The sequence below is a fragment of the Empidonax traillii genome, unplaced genomic scaffold, assembly GCF_003031625.1.
Source record: "Empidonax traillii isolate 1590-97213 ecotype Southwest subspecies unplaced genomic scaffold, ASM303162v1 scaffold435:size587000, whole genome shotgun sequence".
Classification (NCBI taxonomy): domain Eukaryota; kingdom Metazoa; phylum Chordata; class Aves; order Passeriformes; family Tyrannidae; genus Empidonax; species Empidonax traillii.
In genome coordinates, this window is record NW_020955628.1 from 130,391 (window position 1) to 149,349 (window position 18,959).

Here is an 18,959-nt window from a genome sequence, read left to right on the forward strand (position 1 = left end):
GTCTGATTCTGAAGCAGAACTAGAGGTGGTGCCTTCCTAGAAGGAAAGTTTAAACCTTTCTAGTACATTGTTAAGGGAAGGTGTAGGCTGTAAGCATGGAAAAGTAGAGCATCCGAAGTATGTCTCGTTGTAAAGCACTCAGTGTGTGAGGCAGAGATGATGCACTTGAGAGCAGCTGCTCATCTCCATCCCCTGCATGGCAGGCTGCTGAGTTGAGGCGCAGGGGTCGGCTTGCCTTTATTTTTGGCTACAGCACATTGCAATCCCATGGTTCCTGTTTCCGACACACCTCTGTGGGGCCTTGCTCTTCCACCTGCCACCTGGGAAAACAGTCTGTCAGCTCACATGGCTGCCATGACTGTCACTTCAAGCTGATCCATTTTCCCCGTTAACCCTCTACATCACACCCTCTTCCACAGCCTCACTGCAATTCTGTGCTCTGTTCCCCGGGAGTTCCATCAGCAGATGTTGTGCCATCTACTGCAAATCTCCCTTTGCTTCCAGGATATCTTGGTCACTTGAGATTAAGTTAAGTAGAAGTGAAGGACAGAGAGGAAGGAGAAGGAAGAGGAGGAGGAAGAAATAGATGGCCACTGGTGTTGCTGAGCACTGTTGTCCATGAAAATCTCAAAGTGGCAACCACAAAGCTTGGTGGTGTCAGGCTGCAGATGTCCTGGTGTGGGCTTCAGGCTTTCCATTTACTGTGAAGCTGCACTTGCAGCAGTCAAAGCTTAAATACTAACCCACAGAGACCATGTGCCTCAGCAGGGAGAGACTGGGCCAGAGCCAGTCTTCCTGCCCCTCTGTCTACCAGTTCTTCTGGTAATTCTCTTCCCAAGTAAGTCCCTCCAGTAGTCAGCTTCTTTTTCAAGATTGTCTGGCTTTTACCACTGATATCCCCAGTAAAACATTCTCCTTATCGTCCTGGTTGAGTCAGGAAAGAGATTTTTACAGTCCTGCTCTGTCAAACACTTCCTGTTTTTGGTGCAACCTTGGCAATCTACTGGAAAATCATGTCTCATCCTTGGTGTTATCTAAATCTGATGATTTGGTTTGGGGCTGCTTTCCTAGAGAGATGAGATGGAGATGTGTTTGTGTAGATATGTGTGTCCTGTTTTCAACGAGATTTGACAAAGTTTTCAAAGATACTGAATTCCTGTGCATTTCATGAAATACAGATGTCAGACAGAGAAGAGAGTCTGTATTAATAACCCCTCAGACAGAAAAGCCAGAGCATCATCTCTGGGCCTGTTGGACAGCAGAGAACCCACCAAGGAGAGCACTGTTATGAAAAGCCAGGAAATGTCTCACTTTGTTAGATCCCATCCTGAAGCTCAGTTTCATTAGTTCTGCTGCTCCCTGGACCTCTCGACTTTATTGTAGCATATTTGTAACACTTTATTTTTATTTTCCCACATAGATGGTTATTTAGTGCCTATTTAGGTTATCTCTCTAGGTGCTTTTTTTCTGATTCTTTGCCCTGGCTAATGTTTGCTTTTCCTTTCAATTTAGTACTGTACATTTAATATTAGACATTTTTACAGTGGGAAAGAAAGAACCATGCTAAAATATGTTACTGATCTGACACCAGGCCTGTTATATTTCTTTTTCTCCCCAGAAATGGAACTGGTTTTTTAAATACTGAGTTTGTAAACTGAGCTTGATTATGCAGTTTATTAAGGGTCTTCTACTTAAATAATTACATACTAAATGTCCTAACAGCTCATGTTTTCTCATAATTTCAATTTATTTCCCTTTAGAGTCTTCATAAGGATCTTTATTTCAACTAAGTAACAAGCATGTGTCTACTTTTTCTATTACAAAACCAAACAAAAAGAAGTGGCAGTTTCCCAGGCAGTATCTGTTTTATGAGATTGTTTATATAGATCTATATTTCAAACAAAAGGGATCATGGTCTATATCTCACCTGTGACCTACACCTGCAAACCACATAAAATCCTTGCTGAATGAAACTCTAAATAAGTTACATTCATTCTTCAGCAAAGATTTTTGCTCTGTGCTGTATAAGAGGTGACAAACCAAAACATAACTGTGAGTTATTCAACCTAATTCCTTGAGCTGGATGTACAATTTGTGGCTAAAGCTTTGTTTTACTTCTGCTTGTTTTGTTCACAGGCTGTTTGGGATTTGACCGTGTTACTTGTTATTTGAAATTATTTGCCAAGTAACTTTCACAAATTACTCTGTAGATGTGTGTGCAAGTAAGGTACTTTGAGGTTTTTTACTGTACAGAATCATAGAATGGTTTGGGTTGAAAGGGACCTTAAAAATGTCATTTTAGACTAACTCCCTGCCATGGGCAGGGACACCTTCCACTAGACCAGGTTGCTCAGAGCTCTGTCCAACCTGACCTTGAATACTACACCATGGTATAAAGATACATATAGAAAACATGATGAATTCCAGAGAAAATGCCATGAAAATGTGTTGTTTGTAATGCAGTCAGATAAATTTACTCTGGCAAAGCTGTCCTAAATTTTTAATTCATGAGTTTGTTAAAATAGTGAAAGGAAATTATCCTTTTAATTACAACAAAACAGTTTCCTGATTGCTATGGCAATAGTTAAATGTATTTCCCATAAATTTATTATGGTGATTGTAATGACTGTTAGCTTTAAATTATTTTTTCCTTTATTTTTAACTATAAAGCATATGATTTTTTCCCCCAAGGGTAAAGACCAGAAGTAAAGTTGCAGGGAGGAAATATGCTATATGTGAGAGAAAAAGTGTCATTATGCTACTGATCGTAGTGCTGATGGTTTAGTTGGTAGCAATTGCTCAGCTGCTTCAGAACTGGAACAATGATCCAGGTGGATCAAGGACAACTTCCACATAAATCAGAGAATGATGGCCCTCCTGACTGGTTCTCATCTCTGTAGGTCTCTAGTATTCCTCACACAGAAACATTGCTATTAGTTCCCATTTCTGATTTGACTGAGTACACTCTGCCTCCCTAAACTTTTTAGTATGCTCTGTGGGATATGATCCACTTCATTCCAAATTTATGTAGAATATCATGGTGTGGCTGTTACAGGGCTGCTGCTTTCCATGGTAGTGAGTCCTCTCCTGCTTCCAAGGCAAGTGGAGAATCAAGGTGACAGTGGCCCTCAAGGCAGAAGCCCAGAGCTCATGTACCCCAAAGCACAAAGCCAAGCCCTGCTGGAGGAACCACCTCGGTAACAGCCCTGTGCTAACTCGAGCTGCTCAACAAGTTTGTAGACCATTTCCTAACAGGAAATCCAGGATGTCTCAGCTTTTCTGCCAGTGTTTAGTGTTCAGGCAGGGAGATATTAATGCAGTTAATATTTCAGGTCAGTTTGCTCTGAATTGGAGTATTTCATTTTATCGGATTGGTCTGGAATGTGTCAATTGAAATCCGTTCAGGGAAACCATTAAAAAGTTTGATCCCAGCAGGACACTGCCATCCTTGCTTTCTGTTTTCTCATCTGGGTCAGTAATTCTAGATGGGAAAACCTTTCCCACTGGCTCTCTGGGTCACCTCAGAGGCTGTGAGAGACTTGGCTGTGGCGAGTCCATCAGCTGGAGGGTGAGAGAGGTTTGGGGGTCTGGGCAGGGGTCTCTGCAGAGAGGCTGATGTGCTCCATAGGGCAGAGCCACCTCTTTCCTCTGGGGTCTGGGACACTGATACTGGCAGGAGCTGATGTATTTTTGTAGCACAAGGGCCACCACAAGTGTATGTGGCTGCTGCCCAGTGGGAGCAGGATCCGACCTGCTTTGTCATGTGAGTCAGATCTCAGAGGGTATAACTGAACAGGGACTTAATAAAAAGGAAATAACATTATGCACATCTTCAAAAATGAGAGTAGCATCAGGCCTTACCATATTACCCTGATTTATGGAAAACCTCTGTACCTGCAGACCTTTGGAGCAGGTGGCCTTGGTTGTTTTTCTTGGCAGCGAGGGACGTGAGTGCATCCGTAGAGACCATGACCAAAGCACAGGAATCATTCTGAAGAGATTATTTATGCATTTGCCCTCATCAAAAGCAAAACCCACTTCATTAAGCACCCAGGGAATGCAAAAGTGAGGGGAAAAGTGGCTTTCTTGATGAGATAAACACAGTAGCAGTTACCCATTATGCATAAAATAATAGCACATACCACATGTTCCAGGGGTTTCAGGCTGGAAGATGTGTCACCACTGCCATGTTCCTCTCGTTTCCCATGTATTCATCTAAAAGGCACTGATTCAGCCACTGTAATTGGGTTGTTATACGCTTAAAAAAAAAGAGCCCCCAAAATCTACAACAAAACCCTTAAACCCTTCAAACTTTTACACGGAAAGCTGTGCTGTGTGCTTGCATGTATTTCCATTTGAATATGAATTGGAAGAGGGGGAACTTGAATTTTCATTTCTCTGATGTGTAGATGAATAGGTAAGTGAAAAGAGAAAGAACAGTAAATAAAAAAACCTCTAGGTAAAATAAAAGGCATGCAGTAAGCCTCGGTTTTGTGCACTGCTCTGGAAGCAGAACCATCTGTCCTTTTGCCTCAGACACCTTCCCTATTATTCATATAGTCCTCTCAATTTTAAATTAAAAAAAAAAAAGTACAAAAAAAAAAAAAAAAAAAAAAAAAAAAAAAAAAAAAAAAAAAAAAAAAAAAAAAAAAAAAAAAAAAAAAAAAAAAAAAAAAAAAAAAAAAAAAAAAAAAAGAGAAGAGTTTTAAGGGATACCTCATTATCTGTATTTTGTTTATGGAAACAACTCCCAGTGCAACTTGATGTTTACTTTATTGCCTGGTATCTGTGCAGGGGCTGGATGGGGAGGAAAACCCTTTGGATACATTTTGCAGTTTGCTGTTTTAATTAGAGCATTGTCATCTCTTGGCTGTTTGCAGATCTCCAAAGAAGTGTTGTGGCCTGCTGGGTTATTCACTAGACATTTGTATGATTGATCTTCTTGCAGCTTTTTCCTGTTGCGATTCTTTCATTTCTGGAAGCGGGTTTGCAATTGGGCTTTGGGTGCTTGGTAAATAAGACTTGAAGAGGAGAGAGAGGAAGACATAGTGCTTTGCTCAAGTGGATGGTTTGTCTTTCCTTGCCACCCTTGCTTCCAGCTGCCCAGGCAGGACCTGGGCAGGGCTGTGGTCAGGAATTTCGGCTCTGTGTCTCTGCTTCATGCTGGGGACCTTGGCCTGGTGCTGCTGGAGGCTGACCTGGAGATGAAGCTCTTGTGACCCATACAGTCTGTGTCACCTGTAGGGACGTGGACCCCTCTTTTCTTCTGAAAGGAGAGGGTGGAGGGGATTTGTTCTCAGAGAATATGGAGTGATGCCACCAAATTCAGCATTGCGGCTCACAATGTGCTGCTTTCCACTCCTGGGAAATTGTTTAGGGGAAGGTGATAGAGAGGTAAAGTCTGGGAGACAAAGGAAGATAATAAGGAGAAGGAGCTCCAAGAAAATGAAACTTCAACCTTAGGCTGGTTCTACAAAGACCTTTGTGTTCTCATTCCCATGAGCCAAATGCAAACAGTCGTGCAGACCAGTATTGAAGGTAGTTTAAAACCAATGTCAGTTCAAGCACTGTGTAAGGGGAAAGGAGCCTTTATCTTGTTTGTTCTGCTTTGTAGGTCTCCTTGGAACACTTGTGTTTTATCTCTAGTATTGAAAATGGTTTTATTTTAAATTAATTTGAAGCAGCAGCTCCTGCATTCACTCACAAGTGGTAAAAATCCCCGGTATTAGGTCAGTTTGATGGAAACAAGCATTAGTAAAATGCTTTATAGACTGCCTTCAAACCTGCTTCCTGATTTTAAAGGTTTTTCTGCATTTTTTTGCATTGCCTCTGCTGAAAATCATATGCAGAAGTACAAGTCTTGCAGCTAAAGCTGATAATCTACACCTACCTCCCACAGTCTGCTTTGTTTATATGGTGCCCTGGTGAGAAGTATTTTTAAAGGTTGGGGTTCTAAAGGCAAAAGGTTTGAATAAAAAGGGATACTGGAAAGTATTGATTTTTTAAAGAAATAGATGCCTAGTCTCTTTTCCCTCTGATTCATCACTTTAAAAAATTTTCCCTAGTTTTTTGAAGTCTCACATTCTTTTCATAAATTCTTCCCACTCTCCTCTGATGTTTCAGTTTATCAGAATTCCAGAGTTTCACGATTGTTCCACACTCCCATGCTGAAGATGTCACTGTTTCACCCCAAGATAAATAACATGGAATTATTTATTCTTTAAGAGAAACAGACTTACACACGTGCAGTGATGTTGGTGTCAGTGCCTCCAGTCGAACTGGATAAAGCTCATTAACCTGATGTTCCCTTGTTAAAAGCAATTTAAAACCAAATATGACTTGGAAACCTCAGAGTGCTGTTTAATACCATGTTGTGAGAAACGTGGTAGAGGTTGCTTTCCTCTTGTAACCCAGTTTCAATATTCAGCTTAGGAACAGAGGAAAATTCCCTCAAGGTTTTTTTGTCTTTCAGAAGCAATTTTTGAAAAATGGACTTACTTTAAAAAAAAAAAAAAACATGCCTCCTGCTCTTCAGACCAAATCTATGTCAAAAGCTGAATTTGACCCATGGTACAAGATTTAGGTGCTGTGAGCAGCTTCACAAAGCAGGTAAAAACCCTGTGATGGTTTATATGTCTTATTATCCGTGTTAATTGCACTAATAATAATAATAGTCAGAAAGTGAACTCATAAAGATTAGCCTAAATTCTGATACAAATTAGGATTACTGTTGGTCCTTCACCCTGTTCAGTTTATGCAGTTTCTTGTGTTGCTTGGTGATGTTTCCCTCTGCAGTTGGATTCTGTGTGATGGTCACTAAGGGATCCAGAAAGCTGCAGTTTGGAAATGTTGATGATAAATGAGACTGAAGGGGGCCAAGCCAAGGGGACCTGGTGACGCTGGAGCAGTGAAGAGGTGGCAGAGTGGGGACCACGAGGTGGGTTTGGCATCAGAGGGCTGCAAAATGGCAACAAAAAGGTGAACGGAGGAGAGAGGCCGGGGAAGCAGCACGGAATGGGTTGCTGGAGGGAACAGGGGGCATCTCAAGGGACAGAGCTGAGCTGCAAATGAGCAAGAGCTGAAAAAGCAACTTCTGTGTGTTTCTGAGGCCACATGAGATCACAGATTCATAGAATAGCCTGGGCTGGAAGGGACTCTAAAGATGATCTAGCTCAAAACCCCCTGCAGTGGGCAGGGACACCTTTCATTAGACCAAGTTGCTCAGATGGATGTTCCTGCCTTCTAGTATGGGTTTGAATACCTATCAAAGCAGTTTATCAGCTGATCTCATTCTCAGTTATAACCTTCAGAACCATTCATATAATTAGATGTGCCATTGTAATCCTCTTGAAAACAAAATGTGAGAATGGAGCTGCCGATAAACCGAAGTAGTAGGGAACAGGTAATATATATTTTAATAAGCCATAAGTTTAAATTGTGTATCTAATGAATTCTAATGGTGTCTTGTTTTTCTTAAATTTATCTTGTAAAGGCAGAAGTAAATTTCGAACTTGACATTGTAGCTAGAATTTTTTATATTTTGATTTATTTATTTTTTTTTAATTTTTGGTCCTACTCAAGAAATGGATTAAATTTACATGCAAATAGATCTTCGTCTTCTGCCCACTGAAAGGAAATATAAAGCTCAATGGACTTCAGAGAGTTAAACTTCTTGTGTGGTCCTGCCCTGTGCATTGAGCATCTACTTGAGGGAGGAATATCCCGGTCCAGTAACTGGTAGATCTGAACTGTGGTCCGTGTTCTGACACCAGGAGGTTGTATAATGATGCTGAACTGGGAGGCCAACATTATAATCAAATAAGGGGGGCTCAGAACAGTGATCTGACCGTGAGACTTGAATGTGCTCTGCAAGAAACTTCCCAGGGAAGGGAGGATGTGGCAGTAGAGGGGTCATGAGCTGTTCCTTCATGATGGCTTTATGTCCCCTCTCTCCAGAGGCACTGGGGCATTATGGTTTTCCTTAAGGTGGGAAGAGCTGAACAGAGCTCCTTCAAATATCTTGCAGTAAATCCTTTAGTAAATAAATCCTGAGCGAACCTCAACACCTAATTTTCCCTCTGTGGGTGGAATGTGAGAACAAGAGCAATGAAAGCTGAGAAACAAATGAATTTCATTCTTCAAACAGTATTATTTGCAGGGCTGTGGGGTGTTCTGCACTCTGTCTCCCTGCCTGGTGCAGATTAGCTGGGAAACAAGCTGACTGGTTGAGGACTATGCAGGAGGATGCCAGGATCTACACAGCCACTTCTGTAGTGAAATCTCCCTGGCAATTAATTTACTATAGGGCTTACCCTTTGGGGTCTGCTAATTTACATCATCCTTTCTTATCCAGCACGAAGTGTTGGACTGTTCAGCCAGGACTCCAGGTTTGCTTCACAGTGGGTTTGTTACTGAAGTGTTTTATGTCCCATTCCACAATCAGGTTGCCCTTTGGATTGTTTTTTTTCCCCCTCCTAATCTACATTCAATAAACATCTTCAAGTTGCTCTGTCCTGCTATTTAACAAAGATAAATGATTTCAGAATATGAATTCTCCCAGTTCAGCTGACTGTCCAGAATAAAATTATAAACACAAGAGATAAGATTAATAAAAGAACCAAACTGCTGGGTGGATATTCCCATTACTGCACACAAGCTAGACAACATCCTCCTCCACCACTTTCCTAGTTTGATAAATGCCTTGAGCTGATTTAAAAATGTATAGGTTATTTTTAACCATGGTAGCAGAACCATCTGTATTGTATCTGATGAAGTTCTGTGATAGAGCAAATTGATTTATTCTATCTCCTTACAAGTTATACTAAGCTTTATGTTATAAATAAACTGGTTTGAAAGTACATGATGTCACTGAGCTTGAAAGTCTCTAGATAAATTTGTACTTAAAGGGTTTGCTCCTTCTGTGTGAATTTAAATTGGTGCAGATTGTTAAATCTCTTTTCTGTCTCTGTCTTGTGGACTGCAAGATCTCTGGGGTCATGACTGTCTTTATAGTTGTGTTTGTATGAAATACTCAGAGGGCCCAAAACAAGACTGGAGCTCTCATACATTACAGAGATAAAAATAAGAGCAATCCAGAAAACAGAAGCGTGCACTTGATGGCAGGATTTTCAGAAGCACTGCAAGGAACTCTGTGCCTAAATCCTACCCTTTGTTGGCATAAAATACAGGGGATTAATGAGGAGCACAATTCTCTTGAGGTAGGAACAGTCCTGGCTATAGCAGGGATGTGCTTTATGCCATGGCCAGTCTGGACTGAGGTCAGATTTGAGATCTCTGATTCAGTTCCAGGGCATGAGAGGCGCTTCTGTGGGCACAGACTGGCATTTCCCTTTGCCTTGCTCTGAGGTCACTGGCTCTGCTGTGAAAGTCCATGGGAAAGGTGCCTGTAGTGGCAAAAAGAGGGAATTAATCAAATGCTGGGAAGAATACACTGATTGTTAGCTGAGTGCTCGCAGAACCAGCAAAAATCGTGGCTGAAATAAGGCAGAACTCCTGGAAGAGGTGGACTGGAATGACTGTCCCTGTGTTTAAGGATAGGTGTTGAGAGACCAGCATTGAAGACAGGATGATGCCTCATGAGTGCCATGTATGGTGCAGACTTTGGTGTAATTAAAAAGAAAATGAGCGATGCTTTAATTGAGATGTGGAGATTAGAAGTTAAAAGCTCAGTATCCTCTATTACTTACTGTCAGACAGGGATTTACGTTGCATATGTGTAACAAACCATTGCGTTTTAAAAATGGAACCATAAAAAAAGTTGCTGTAATTTAAAAGCAGCCAATTTACTAGGAGTACAGTTTGCAGCTATGTCACTTGCTAATCAGTCTGTTAAACATAATAGCCATTCTTGTCTGCAGGCAGTTAATCATGTTGTGAATGCACTTATCAGCGTGTATTAGAAATACAATACAAGACTTTCCAACAGAGGAATGGATGCAATTACTGCAATCAGTATACATTTAGCTACAGTCTTATACCGTGTTTTTCTTTCTCCCCTTTTTTTTTTTTTCCCTTTCTAATAGTGCAGCAGTGAGAGACTTTTTTCTCTTAGAAAAATATAAAGGACACACTTGAAAGTGTTGTTAAACTCCACAGACGTGCTCAAACATGACCTGTCCATCTCCAGGAGAGATGGCTGCTGGCTGCTCAATCCTTCCAGGACCCAGCAGTGTTGGGAGCTGCTGGTTTTGAGTGTTGTGGTGATGGTTTTCAAGGCCTTTGAGCATTTTCCCTGATGGGCTGGGAACATGTCTGTGGTGGGGGGGAGCTCGAGTTGCTGCATTTGAATTAAAGGAGCTCAGCATATGGATGAACTCTTTTTTTTTTCTTTTTTTCTTTTTTTTTTTTTTTTTTTTTTTTTTTTTTTTTTTTTTTTTTTTTTTTTTTTTTTTTTTTTTTTTTTTTTTTTTTTTTTTTTCTGTGCTTCTCTACATCTAAATCAATAGCGATGAGGGATCTCAAAGTTTTTGAAAGGCGATATTGAAAAAGCATGAAAGCTAATTGCTTCCAGCATGACTACCCACCAGCAATGGGTGTAAATACAGCTGTCCACAGAATGCCAGGGCTCGACAAAATCCAAGGATTTCAGCTAAACAATTTTCCAGGGCCGAGCATATTCTTGTATGGGGAGGAAGGGAGTTGGAAGGGGGGATGGGAGAAGGGAAGAGATTATGAAATCCTGAAAAGATTTGGGAAAGAGAGGAATGGGAATAGAAAGAGAATATTTTTTCTTAATTCTGCTTTATGTTAGGGATATTTTATGCATTTTAGCATGATTTGCAGTGCTTGCAGGAACCTGCCTTCTTTTTCTAGAAATCCTTTTATCTGTCTCTTCATTCTTTGTGACAGCTGGTATTATTGCTTAGGTAACATTTTTAATTGTAGCAAGGGAAACGAAAAAAGGAAAACAATCCCCAAACTGTGTGACTACTATAGTGGGTAATCAGGGAGTCAATATAACACCCTATCTTGTCACACCAGTATTTTTGCTGCTCTCGTGTTTGGGTCATACATTGCTCAGACTCATCAATGAAAATGTCCTCGGAGAGATGTCCTTGGTGGGATCCTTCCCAATGTGCAGGTGTCTGGACTGGCTCACACCGGTCAGCAGCTCAGCTTGGATGCTCAGCCCCACTCCAGCACAGGTTGTTGCTGAGAAAATTCACTGAAATGAAGTTCAGGGATCATGTTTTGTCTTTTATCATCTAAACAATGGAGCGAGGCAGGTGGGGCGGAACACCACTTCTCCCCTCTCCATTTCTAATTATTCCTTTTCAGAGCCGAAACGAATTAACCTCACTTGTTACTCACTTGTGCCTGCGTTCATTTACTCGTGGTGTGACCTTGGCTCTGAGCAATATTCCAGCAGCCCCCCATTAGCTGTCACTGCACTGGAATTCATCATGTGTTGGGAAATCATTGTCTTGCAAGTGTGACAAAGTCTCGATTGGCCTTTGGAAAGGTGACCTGGAGATGTTAGAGGGTGACTGTTGTGTTGACCTTACTTTCATGCTATTAAAAAGTAGCTGTGGAGTGATTTTTAAAAAGAGAAATATTAAATCCACCCCCCTGTATTTTGTTATTTGGAGTTATCTTTGCATGTCTAGGGATGTTTGGATTCATTTTTAGAACAGAACCAGACCTTTAATGGGATGAAAAGTTCTTGCTTTAGAACTGTTTGTTTCTCTCCTGCTTTTTTGTTTTTATATGAAGATCAGGACTTCATGCTGATCTCAACTAGCAAAGAATGGAGGTACATAGAATTACTGCAGATGGCTCTTTCTGTTCATACACTGAATGCAGACCCTGATCCACCCTGTGTTTGCTCAGCTGGATGAATTAATCTTGTTTATTAATTAAACCTTGGGAAACTGAATGTGTCTGTGCCAGTTTCACTTTCATGTTTTTACTGTCTGTTCAGTGGGTATCAACAGCGAGAGGAAAAGCTAAACTCTTTTTTAAAACACAATTATCAGCCTTTAAAATAAAACAATTTTATGCACACCATGTGTCTCTCAGGGAAGTGGGGAGAGAGGAGGTCCAGTTTGTGTTAATGTTAATGGGCTCCCCTGCTCCCTGCTTTGAGGATGTTGCCATGGCCATTTATTTCTTAGCACAAGTGTGAATTAGCCACAGGCACCCTGCATATTATCTCTCCATCTAAGAGCACATTAGATTCAAAGAAAGCTAGGTCTAGTTCATTAGATGCTTAATCTTGTTTAAATCCAAAGAGAAGGTAGGAGGAATAAAATAATTCTTGCCATGTCTCTATTTTGATCTTTATTTCATGCAGGTAGCATTACACGAGGTTCCACAGCAGACCTATGAGTTCTGTGCAGTCTTAGCAAGCTGTAGAAAGAAAAAAAACCTGACTGTTTTTAAATGTCCCATCGTCTTTGCTCTCTGCTTGGCATTCTGTTATTTACTTATTTACACGGTCTTCCCATTAAGGAAAGGACGAAGTTAAAAAGGTGTTGACTTAGCTTTTCAAATCCTCAAGAGGAGAGCACCATTTGTCACTGTTTCATGTATCCTCCAGCACATTAGGTATATTCATGTCACAGTCTGCAACTTATCTGCCCTTTCCTTTCATTCATAAATTCAGTGCGTGGGGAATTTGCATTTCTAGCTCCCCTCTGGTTGATTTTTCTCCCCAAGGAGATCCAGCTGTCATCCTCAATTGTAATTCCGAAATCAAAACAGCAACTGGATTGCAAGGAACTTTCTCCTAGGTCTAGTTGTGTTTTCCTTTTCTCGTGGACTTGTATAGGGAAGAGTCTGATCACATAATTCTAATGTCAGGCATATAAAAAATCATGAAGTATTTAAAATTACGAAAAAAAGTGTCAATGGAAAAGTGTTTTGAGCCACTAGGGTTCCTCCAGGTCACCTACTCAAGCTCTTATCTTGGAAGATGAGGAAGCTACATAAGTGTTTATAAATATAAAATTCAAAAATTACATAATTGTGTACGTTCAGGAGCTGCCACATAGAGTCACTCTTCCTGACACAATAAATTTGGGAGGTGTACAAGTAAATTAAACTACTGCATGCCTTCCATTTAATAATTGGCAGGAGAAGAGCAAGACTCTGAATGAAGCATCTTCATCTATACTGAGCTGGTGGCCAGTAACCCAGTGTGGGGATAGTGGAGGAGCTGGATTGAGTGGCCTTTTTCTTCTGCTTCATTACCTGCAGGAAACTCGTGTATGTGGCTGTTATGTGGTGACATTATGGACAGCCCAGAGTCTGTCACATCCCACTGCATTGTGTCAGCAAGGATTTCCAGCAGTAACTTTTAGGGTATGTTTTCTCTCTCCACCATGGAGTCTCTGGATGCCCCTGAGCATCCTCTCTCTTTTCCCTGAGGTCAAGTGAAATGTTTTCCTGAACCGACTTCACACCCAGATTGGCTGAAGTTACCTGTGCCTTGGGTTGTTCAGCTGCAGCAGAGGCTCTCAGAGTTGTGCTCTTGTTGTTTTAAAGGTCTCTTGTGAGTCTGTGGAACTTTGTATGTGAGTTCCTGCACTGCAAAGAACTTCCTGTACCGCTGAATTTATTATCTTGAATTTTCAGTCACTGGTCCTTTAAAAATCCATCTCTGCTTTATAATATGTTTCAGCTGCTTGCACAGCAATGTTGAAAATAGACCATGTGATTATGATATGTAAATATGTTAGAATTTCTGAATAGTTAAAGAAAAATCATAAGCACCATTTGGGCTGTTGATACTTATTAACTGGATAGGCTTCAGCATGTCTTTCATCATAAAATCATTCTTATTTTTTAAACAACAATAACTCCCTCTATATTTGCATCCAACATCAGCTAAGCTCTGGCCCCAGTTTCCTACTGGATGTGTTTGTTATATTCCCCAGCAAGATGCTTCCTCCTGGCAGAGGAGCTTTATTTTAAGAAGTACACAGCACAGCAATAAAGAAGTTCTAAATAGTAGTCAGAGAAATGTTCCAGTGCAATCAAAATGCTTTTTTAAACCCAAAAGATTGCATGCTGTTTCAAAAGGGGAGAGTCATGAGAAAGGTACAAATGGAGTCCCAGCAATAGATGTTACCAATGGAACTCACCAATTACACTCGGTTGGTCCTAAAAGTTGTTTTGTTGAAGGTTGACTAAAATAGTATCTAAGGATTCTTTTACCAGAAGCATTTTTGTACACTGTCACAAGGGTGCAAGCAAATAAAAATAATTGAAGCAATTGTCTCAGTTGTCTCCAGGGCTGTCATGATGATGTTGATAAAATCAAATAAAGTGGAAGTTATTGCAAGTTGTTAGTGAGCAGCGCGGTTGTGAATTGGCAGTGGAGGAAGCTGAAGAGCTTAAAAGGTTTGCTCATTACCTAGATTTATTGTTTTCAGTTGTGGGAAAATGTTGGCTAAGCAAAATAACATGAGTAATATCTGGTCTTGGTGGTGTGTTTTGAACAAAAATATTTTCTTCTTGTTTTTATGGCTTTTACTGGATTATTAAAACGTGCTGTGTCAATCCATACATTCTTAACGGATTGAGCAGCTTGGGTTTATCCTCTGTAGCCATTTTCTTTGCCCGTGCATCTGTGAAAAGCATGAATTTACAGCAGTGAAAGAAAAACAAGATCAGGCACCAAGAAATGCTTTGGAAAAAATCTCTAGTCAGTATAAAGTAAACTGGACAACCACCCTGGGAGAACAGTGTGAGCAGGCTCTTCCAACCTCAAATACATCTTTGCGTCCTTACAGCCTCATGAAAATGGTGCTGGGAGAACAGGATTTGGGTCTGAACATTCATTATCAAGTCAGACCTTGCATGTAAGACAAGGTGTGGCTGCTTCTCCTCAGTAAGCTGTGAGGATCTTTTGGGGGCTCAAAGGTACCCTGGTTTTAAAGGTGTCAGCTGCTGCCAGTTCCTGTTACCCAGTGCCCTGTGCAGGAAAGCAGCTATCAGCAAGGCAGAAGGGCTCTCAGTATGCAAATCTTCATAATTCAGAAGCTGCGTGCTGCCCTGTTAGTAGGTATTTGCTTTCATTTCCTTCATCTTAGGCTGCTGGGATCTTAATTTCCTTAGAGGGAAAAGGTCAGGACCTTTAATCTGGATCTTTCCCCCCAGAGGTCCTGGCCATCTGTTGCTTCATTTGACTTCAGCAGGAAATTAGGGTCTTGAGCATTTTCCAATCAGTTGTTGAAAAACCTCCTTTTGTAAGTGTTTGCTCTTCAGTAAATCGTACTTATGAAATTAATCCTCTTGAGATCAAAGGAGTGAGACCTTTTTTACTGAAATATTTGATAAACTAATGTACCTTGGTAATGTAAGGTCACTGAATTCTCATTGAATTTGGTGACAGTTTAATTCTTATTGAATTTGGTTACAATTTGTCAGAGACAGAATTGGCCATTATTAACCTTGAAAAGATTCTGAAGCAACATGATACCACGCATTTGATTGTTATCAATTACCCAGTGTCTACTCCATCTTTTACAGTTTTGTTTACACTGCTCTGGGCCTCATAAACAAATTGCCATTTCTTGAAAACGTTATTTTATTAATGAATGAAACTCATGATTTCCTGTAATAGCCAACTGCACTAATAGAAGTGTCTGACTTCCATCACCTAAATTGTTGATGACCTGGCAGTGTGAGCCAAAAACCCCTGTCATCCTTCACTGTGGCATCTCTCATTCTCTCTCAAATACATAGGGCAGGCCCGTTAAGTTGGTTAGCAATATAAATATTTTGTAATAGTGAATAATAGGCTGTTTAATAATAATAGCCTGTTGAAGTCAAATAGTGACCATTTGGACTGTTATGCTGTCATAACATCCATCCCCGAGTATTGTTCCAGTACTTAATTCAATAATTTGATGTTTGGTTTAGACAAAAATAAAATTAAATTCATTATTATTTTGATGTCAGGTAATTTTGTAGTGCTTGTTTGGAACTGGAAATGGCTTTAATTGGCATGGATTTACCATTGTGTGCTAAAACTCTCCTCCAGATGGGGTCACAGCCGTGTCCACCAACTACTGGGTATGGAATGAGAACTGGGGATGTCACAAAGCTTGACTGGGCTGTTGGAGACCTGCTTTGAATGCATCAGATAGTTATGAGGGCACACAGTAAGAGACTGTGCAGAAATCTCAAGGTTTTGGAGGTTCTTCTACCACCTAAGAGAGGCAGCATTGTGAGAGTAGGCAAATAGGATTATAAATCACAATTTGAAGAAGAGGACCTACTTACTGGAGTTTGTGAGAGGAAATAAATCCAAAAAGACCCATGGGGTTTTTTTTTCCCCTCTTCTCACCAGAGAGAAAAATGTGTAATGAATGTCTCATGTCTGAAACACTGGGCTGGATTCATCAAAGGGAGTTAGTAATTACCAAATTGAGAGAATCATGAAGCGCTTTTCTAAATTTGAAAGGCTCATCAAGAATAGATCAGGAGCAGGCAAAATTAATAGTTATGAACTCATTTCCATAGAAATGGACTTATTAGCAAGCATGCCAGCTGCCTAAAATTATAAGGTCTTTTCCTTGTGCTTGCAGGAAATAATCTTTTTTTATAAAAGTAATTTTGACTTTTTTTTTTTATTGCTCCTCCAAACTAGGGTTTGGCAAAATCCTAAACTGGGAAAAAACTTCACTGGACAATGGAAATATTTAACTAAAAAGAAAAGAAAGACATGGAAAGGAGAAGTGATTTGTAGTCTTAGATTCCATCAGACTCTTCCCAAGAGTAGAAACTTATTTAAGAGAAAAATGAAATAGGTCTCCAGAAAAAGTTGAAAAATCTTGATAGGATAAAGTTTGGTTTAACGAGATTGAATGGCTGATAACAGCATGAGTTACAGTCCTTGTCTTCTCTGCTTGTGGATTTTCCCACTGGTAGCATTTTGTCTTCACCAGGCAGTTGCAGATTGACAGTGACTACAAACACCAACGTACTGACCACCAGCTACAAATCAGACTAAAAGCTGAAGATTTGCCATGGCAGGGTGGAACAACTGCTTTTGAAAAGGGTAATAGTGTAATGTTGCATAGCCAGGAGAGAAATTTAGATCCAGGTGTTGGGATGTGAATTCATCAGCTAATGGAGCTGAGATAAGTAAATGCTAACCTTTGAGGTCTTGATTATGGTTTAATTTATCTCTGGTTTTGCTTTAGAACCTCCATCAATTTCAGTGGAAAAAGGCAGTGGTTTCCTACACAATGTTATAGAGGATGGTTAATAACTGGTGTATCTAAACCCACTGGGGGTTTTGTTCTGAGTTTGAGACCGTTCATGGGTGTTTCTGTGAGTGGCAACTATTGGCTTGAACAGATTGAAGCTAAATTGCAGATCTAAATGTACCTTGAGAGGCCCAATATCCAGATCCATAGTTAGCGTAAAGCTCATATCTAAATTTTATATCTGTGTTGTGAGCGAATTAATTTTACGTAATTTAGATAAAACAAACTGCTGGAAGTGAAAGACCAAAAACTATGAAGTTGAGTACTCCATCGTAGTGCCCACAGTGGTTATGTTTTTTTAAAAGAAATGGTTTAATTACATCCTTATTATTGTGCAATAAAATTTATCTTAAAATCTTATTGCTGGTTATCTGATTGGCCGCCCAAAAGATGCCTTAATAGCTTTTAGTTCTGCCTGGAGGTGGATATTATCTTCCATCAGCATGGAAAATATTTATCCTCCAGGCATTGAAACATATGTTTGCATTGTTTGTTGTCAGAAAGGAAACATGAAAATCAATAATTTCTGTTCAGATTTTTTTTTCCTTTACAATGAGCCTTCAAAAACATATGGCAAACCCAGATTCTGCCTCTGTGCAGTTGGGAAGAGGAAAAGGATGTTTAAAGTCTCTGTAGCAGCAGGAGAAAACTTCCTGTGAACACACAGCTCTTGGAGTCACTGCTTTAGGGAAAGGGAACATAGGAATTCAATGTGGGACAGGACAGAGGGTGAAGGAGCAGAGGGGGGTGATTACTGAGGGATTGCTGCAGGCACAGGGATGGGGAACATCCCTGGGTGGGGAACAACCTCCTCCTACTCACAGTAAGAGCATGCTCAAGTTGTTACAGAATGGCCTAACACACAGCAAATCCACATTTTCACCTGTTTTGTGAGCACATACCCCAAAACCTCAGCACTATTGATAACATCAGTTGTCTCTGCAATGATCCGATGAAGCAGCTGGGTCTGCTCTCAAATTCTCTGCCTTTCCACCCCCTCCCCATGTTCTGTAACCTCCAGCAGTCTCCACACTGCAGGTGTCTGTCTGGGAAACTGGGGCTGGAACTCGCATGCTGATTTGTAGGATACCCAAAGTTTTGTGGAAGGAAAATGCTAGATGAGCAGAGGTCTATCTTCTAAACAGATCCCTGCTGTGGATGTGCCAAGTGCTGTTGGTTAAATCTTGGCGTCTGTTTGCTTCTCTGTGACACAGACATAAGATCCGTCTTTCTAATCTGAGTATTAATTATTAATATTTACATAGTGTTGGACCTGAGGAGAGTGCTAAGTGTTGTTGTTAAGAAAGGAAGCAGAAGTATTTTTAAAATTCATTTCTCAATGCCATGCATTTACAGCAATTTCTTTACTTTTAAACTTATATTTCCAGATGAGAAATATATAATGATTGCCATATAATTACAAGTCTGCACCACTGACGAGTAGAATGTTGTCGTGAATTGAAAATAAGGACAGTCTATGCCTCATTTATTGTCATGGATAATTTCTGCAAATGCGTTTTTTCCACTGAGATAAGGACAAGTTTGGGTTGGAAAGACTTTTTCTCCCTCACAAGAGCTCATTTCTGGTACAATATGAAGAATGGCCGAGCGTTCTTGTTGTGCAGCATCAAAATTATAATAATGGTATATTAAATAATTTAGCAACATCTGTGCAACGTTTTTCCCAGGGTTTGTGGCTTATTCTGTAAGTTCATTGTG